The following is a 7,064-nucleotide window of genomic DNA, read 5'->3' as shown; positions in this document are numbered from 1 at the left end:
AACATTTACTGTCTCATCACACCTACCAATTTTAATTCTCCACCTGTAAGCAGATTGGGTAGAACTGACAATGACTATAGCACGTTCAGCAAGTTACGCAACATGTCAGCAAACAACATGTAATCAAACATTCCCCTGTAATAAAGAGATCTCAGCAGAGCCCTGTGTGTGCAAACAGCCTTAACTGATTACAAGTTGCAAAGTGCTTTACATGGTTGAACCAGGATTCCAGGACTGAGGAAAATAAAAACTGTGCTAGAATTAAAAAAGCTGTTTTGAAAAGATTTAGGTTTGATCTAAGGAGTTTTCCTTTATATAGTAATTCTACAACATCTGAAGATCTATAATTGTATCAGTCATGTTTTAAGAAGACAGACTACCTGTAACTTGCAGGAGAAACAGCAGAGTCATGTTTACCCATATTACTCATTGTAGGAATGGAGAAGGGTTGGAGTGCATTTAATTTATGTTTTTACATCAATTTAAAAAACGGAGAGGTATCTGGGTTTTGCTCAAGGACACTTTGACTGTGAAGAATCACACACGAGACTTTTCAATTGCATGGCACTCTGTCAGCACTAAGCCGCCCACTACGGTGGATTCAATTACTGTCAGACATGTTGTAAAAAGGATCACCATGAGCAACAAGCAGAGCCATGTAAATAATCTGCAGCAGTACACCTAGAGCTGGAGTCATCACTAGTAGAAAAACTACTGTACATACAGCATGCTGTCTATGTTCTATAATGTACAAGAAGTTTTACTTGACAGCACTCTGAAACAGTTTCAAACCTGAACCACTGTGATTTTTCAAGCCATGACTTCTATATGAATTCTTTTAATTTTAGATTAAGCTATACTCTCTTCATTCAAATGATGAAACTAGATGACCCACTTTACGCTAAAGTGTATTGATAGCCTCTACTCAGCTGCTGTCTATTCATATACAACGTGAACATGATCAGAGGCTGACAGCACAGAACATCATGTGCTGTCCATTCTGTGCCTGTCAAAACCCAAACGTCTTATTATCACCTCCACAGAGGCACAGTGAACGAGCTCTGCCCGTAATTAAAGGCCTTAACTTGTGACTATAACTAAATTTACTGATACTGGTGTGTTTTTAGCACTGAAAAAAAACATTGACATGGATGAAAAAGACACTATAATTAACAACCAAAATTCCACAAATATCTTATTTGGAATACAATTACACATACCGCTATTCACAAAATCAGCTGTCCACTTAATGTACTACTGAGAGAGCAATGTTTAAAAACATTTTACTTCAACACAGCAGTTGAGCCTACATGTTGCTCTGATTTCGACTGTGGAGCTATGCAACTGTGGAGAGATGATGCATTTAGATGTTTTTACACTGACTTCTGGCATTTAAAACATTACGCTGGTTGGCTTGAAGGGACAGCTATAGTCAATTTTTGATAATATGTTAAAGGTAGGGCCTAATGTGTAAGAGTTGACTCTATACCTGTTGAATTTATACTACACACTACGTTTTGAGATACAGATTATAAAACTATAAATGAATCTCCTCCTCCATTTAAAATGAAAAGCAAGACATTTTCTTATTAGCAATGCTCATACAGCGCATTTCTAGTCTTTTCAACCACTCAAACTCGTTTTTACACTAGCTGCCCAAGGACACTTCAACATGCAGTCGGGAGGTGCAGGGAATTGAACCACCGACCTTCCAATTACTAGGCAACCCACTCTATCTCCTAAGCCACAGTCTTGCAGTGTTGCCCTGTAAAACAGACTGCTGTGTAACACGGCTACATAGTCAGCATAGCTCCCTGTTTAGACGCCCCCCTCCCACCTGCACCAACAGATTTCAGCTGGAGCTCAACTTCCTAAACTCTCAGCCGCAGGTGATGATGAGGAGGAGCTGTTGCTATAAAGTTGTTAACCACCAAAAATAATTGAATCACCATCATCATCACATTAATTATGAGATAGATAATCATTGTAAACAAAAAACCACAGCTGAGAGGACAGTAAGCCTTTTCCCGCTTCTGCACTGCAGCTTACATGAGTGCTGGCAGGCAGTATTGGCGGAAATCTAGTGGATTTTTTATTTACTTGTATAGCTGCCTTCATGTTTATTCTGGCACTCCAGGACAAGTGCAGTGATGCCAGGGAGGGAGTTTGGAAGAGCTGTGGTCCTCCTAATGACAGAAAGCAACATGGTTGATTATTTTTGGTACATGAAACACCTTTATGCTGAGTGTGTGTATATTTAAGTAACTCTGAGTGTACCTGAAATATACATATTGAGTTCATTACTTTACACTTATAGTCTCAGGCATTTGTTTTGTACAGGTAGCAGCATGTAGGCAGGCACTAAGGGGCTCAATGCACGGAAATATTTTACCAGGATAATGACTGGAGACTTTATCGACTTCTTGAGATTTAAAACAAAAAACAAGATTATGTGGCGTATGTAGCATCATATAACTATGTTTCTCTATTGTTTTTTTTAGTGTGATTTAAAGAAAATGGTCTTCAGAGATAACATTGTCTAGCTTAGATCTCAATTAACTTTGCTTAAAGGGGGCTGCTTTCCACACTTCTACACCAGCATTTACATTAAAAATAAAACATTTCGCCACTTTATAATACGCATATATAGAAACGATCACATAGTACTAGTCTTCCATTTATACTAAGTCATTTTTTAACCAAACCAGGTGGCATGAAATATTCCTAATCCATAAATCACATGCAGGATGATTTCAGTATTTTTAAAGCCTGGCTGCACCTCTGATACATCACGTTATTTAGGTGTATATTACACATATTTATAAATACAGTAGACCTGTTTTCTGGTTACAGGATGGTTAAAAGAGGAGGTCTGTTTTGCAGAGTTACTGTGTTTTGGTTTGTTGACTCACAGGGAAACATCCTCCATCCATAGATAACCTATACACAGTGTTAGCTGTCAATCCATCAACAGTTACACTCACTTTTAATGACACTCAGTCATGACCTCAAGGCCACAGCAGGTTGTATTTTTAATTTGGGTTTTGCCCTCAGATAACCAAGCAACTCTATACTATAACATTAACCGATGTGTCACACTTCTCGAACGTTGCAGGTTTCTATTTCGGAACATCAAGTGTGGTAGGTCTACCGTCCCTAACCTACCATCAGTAGTGAACTTGGGCTCCTTGAGGGATAGAGACGAAAAACATAAGGAGGGTACCAGCTGTACAACAGGGGCATTGAACTACAGAGGTATCATGAGGGCACATTGTTTCACACATCGGAGCCTATAGGCACTGTATTACGTTTTCTCCACTGGAAGGGCAGGCCCTTTCCATCCATTTTGCTGACACAGCAAAAGGTTAGCATGGCGACAAGGTGCCTTATTGTGCGCTGTTGTTATACCTGATCAGGCACAGGCAACAAGCCAAAATAGCTCTGATAAAACTGTGCTGAAAGACAGACAACCAACCTTAAAGAACCTGCCAACATTTATTTTTATTTCTTGCCAAGTGAAGACCTGTTAGATCACAGTCTGCGGCTGCTGTGATGAACACCGGAGGTGGTGGAAGTAGGGAACGTCAAAAAGCATTGAAAAGGAGCCCGGAAAAGCATAGTTTTAATGTCAGATAGTAACAAGGTGATGAATTACCAAAGATCTTGGGGAATCAGACTGGATGACTGAATAACAGGAAGACCCAAAGTCTGCTGAGTGAGCTGACAATGGGAAATATTAATATAGAAGTAATCTTCCTGAATGTACTTTTTAGGACCTGAACAGTATAAAAATGGTGGGAACTCATCTCACTGCAACAGTTAATTCTAATAAAGTATAATAATATAAACGCAAACTATTCAAAATGTTTTTAAATGCAAATAGTTTATTACAGAGAAACTTGGTTACATACAGTCTGAGCAGCAACCTCTAGGATTAAGTGACCACAGCCTCATTTGTATTGTGAATTTCAGAATCTGTTTGTGTCAGCATTTACAGACCAAGTGTCTTTCAGATTTGTCCTAAAACAGTCAGGTGCCCATATGAACACTGAAAATGATTTTACTTGCTGTAATCATTCCTCCTATTTGTACTAGCCATTAGGAGATCCTTTTCTTCTGAGCTTCCAATGTATGTGATATGTTTTGGAGTGAAGTAAAAGCCATTATTGAATGATACAATTTGACCATTTTAATACATAGAAATAGCAAATTACAGTTTGCCATGTTTGTTTGTTGATGTTTACACTATTAAAACATGAAAATATATACAATAATATGTTACAGAGTTCATTTCAATTCAGTGTATCCATAAACATCAGCACTACTGTTAGTACAAATAATGTGTATGTATACTTAATAATACAATATTATGTTACGTTACATTAGACTCAGTCCAGGCTCAGGGTTTCCCATAGACATTGTGTAATACTGCTCCAACATGCTAAATCTCAAAAAAGCCAAAAGAAACAAACACACATGAACACACACAGACACACAAAGCAAGTTTCTTATCCAAGGAATAGCAATCGCCACCCTCAATTACAGATGAATATTGAGATCAAAACATTAAATTATTAAAAGCTACTGAGTGATGATAGTAATTGTGTCAGGGCACATTTTCCTGGACTCTAGGAGGAAGTTTTGGATATCAGGATACAGTCTCCCTGGTAAGGAAAAAGAATGAATGGTTGCCACAGGTTGACCTCTGCTGTCAGCTAGCAGCTAAGCATCTACAGCGTCACACACACACAAGACTAGAGCTCCCTCTAGTGGATATGATGGAGTAGAAAACAACACCACAGTAAGTTACATTACTACCTGTGAATGTTTACAAACATGAAAACATAAGTTGGTTGAGCATTCCTATGAAAGCCTGGAATTCACGTTAAATTAGGTTTTGACCTAATTTAGAATCTACTGCGCTATCTTCCAGGAGACATCATTCTCCAGCCCTAACCTAATACACCTTGAAGCCGCCTTTAAATGTGACCCTCACCAAAGTAAAGAGCAGATACTTGGCAGCTTGACTCGGCCTCAAATCAACAGTACAGTTCTGCGTGGGTGAAAATACTGCAGCTGGCCCAACTGGTTTGATTTGAAACTTCATCTGAATGCCATGGCCTGCTCAGATGTCCAGACACCATAACTGTAGGCCTATATCTGGTCTTGCAAAAAAAGGTTTGCAAACATGGTTTCAATATGAATTTGTGTGCGAGTGTAAGAGTAAGCACAGGCAAGTCTGTGTCATCAGGTGGGCAACCTCTCAATAACTGGTGTTTCGTTGAGTTGGGCCCACGCTTAAGAGTTCCAGCATCTCAGAAACACCCAACATAACCTGCACCCACACACCCTCTGTAGCAAGAGATATTCACAACATTACCAGCTACCATCTGCTAACAGTGCGCTAGATAATGACGACCAGTTTACATGATGTTGCCATCACCAGCAGCATGCTGCTCAACTAGCAAAAGCAACAAGCAAACTATCCACACTAAGCTAACAAGCATTCTGCCTGAGCCACCAAATAAACAGACAACCGACATTCTGACTTGTCAAAGCAGAAAAGCACAGGTGGAACTAACAACATCAACAATGTCTCAGTTGCATTTAGGAGTGTCAGTAAGACATGTCAAGAGAGCCATCCATATTTCATTCCGGCATAATTGCTGCAGCTATTATTTTCTTGCTATATGGCTATAACATGTCAAAATGGCCCAGCTGGACAAAAACAACATCAACACTAGCGCTACAACTATTATTTAATTAATCACTTTGTCAACTGACTGAAAATAATCTGCAGCTATTTTTTTTCCAGCAAAAATTCCATTTTCATTTCAAATAGGAAGATTTGCTGCTTTTCTCTGTTCTTTATTACTGTAAACTGAATATCTTTAGGTTGTTAAGACATGTGAACAGGTCATCTTGGAAACTGAGAAACTAGGGTGGACATTTTTCACTAACTTCTCATAGAGATAAAACAATCAGAATATAATTGTCAGCTTAATTGATAATGAAAATAATTGATAGTTGCAACCCCAAACAACACCTCATTTCATTGAAGTGACTGCAGTCATTACAGGTTTTCTTAGTTGCTTAAGCACATTTCTGAAACACTGTTGCAGTTCTCAAAACATTAAGAGCAATTATCACACCTGTTTATAAAGTGTAGCACAATACTTCATTTGTCCTGCAAACCTTTAACTCATTTGCCAAATGTATCAGTAGATACAGTGACACTAAAGTGAAAATGTACATTCTGTATGTACCACCAGCTGAACTGTATCCATCAAATCTCCTGTCATGCAAAATCCAGAAAATTGTGCCTCTAATCACTTCTTTACACTTTACAGTAACATTGTGTAAAATACTAAAAAGGCCTGTCGTAATACTTAATTTGTCCTGCAAAAGACCATTACTTACCCAAAACCTTTAACTCATGTATGAACAGTATCAGAAGATACATAAAGTAAAAATGTCTACCACCAGCTTGTATCCTTCAAATCTCCTGTCATCCAGTTTCAAGAAAAACTGTGCATCATGTGCCTCTAATTACTTCACACAGTAAGCAAAATTTAACTGTCCTAACATTGTGCAGAAAAGACAAATGTCACCATACAACAAATTAATCACAGTTAATGTGTTGGTACTTTACTGGTTAAGGTGACAGTTAATGTCTGACAGATCAGCATTCAACAAATTGTAACCTTATTTGAGCATTTATTTTCCTCATAAACACAAATATAAATATTTACTATAAATTTTTTTAATTAGCTAAGCTACTCCACAAACTTTCCAGGTACCCTCTGGAAACTGCAGCAGTATTGGGAATGACCTGTGATCTGGTTGGGAATCACTGCTTTAAAGAACTTGTGACCCCCACAAGAGGCAATACAGAGTGGGGAGCAGTCCAGAAGAGAGAGTTTCCCTTTTTATGTTTTTGCATTTAATTGTTACAGGGGACATAAAATACTGTAGCGTCCCTCAAATAAGAAGCTACAAGATGATAGTTGGCTTTGCTCATGCTTTATTACTGAACAAAATACAGGCTACTGTGGGCTGTAGCC

This window comes from Micropterus salmoides, unplaced genomic scaffold (assembly GCF_014851395.1).
Source record: "Micropterus salmoides isolate LMB-PRFRI ecotype aquatic unplaced genomic scaffold, ASM1485139v1 Ms_hic_scaffold_13, whole genome shotgun sequence".
In the NCBI taxonomy this organism is placed as follows: Eukaryota; Metazoa; Chordata; class Actinopteri; order Centrarchiformes; family Centrarchidae; genus Micropterus; species Micropterus salmoides.
The sequence above is the reverse complement of the archived record's forward strand: the minus strand, read 5'-3'. Positions refer to the sequence as shown.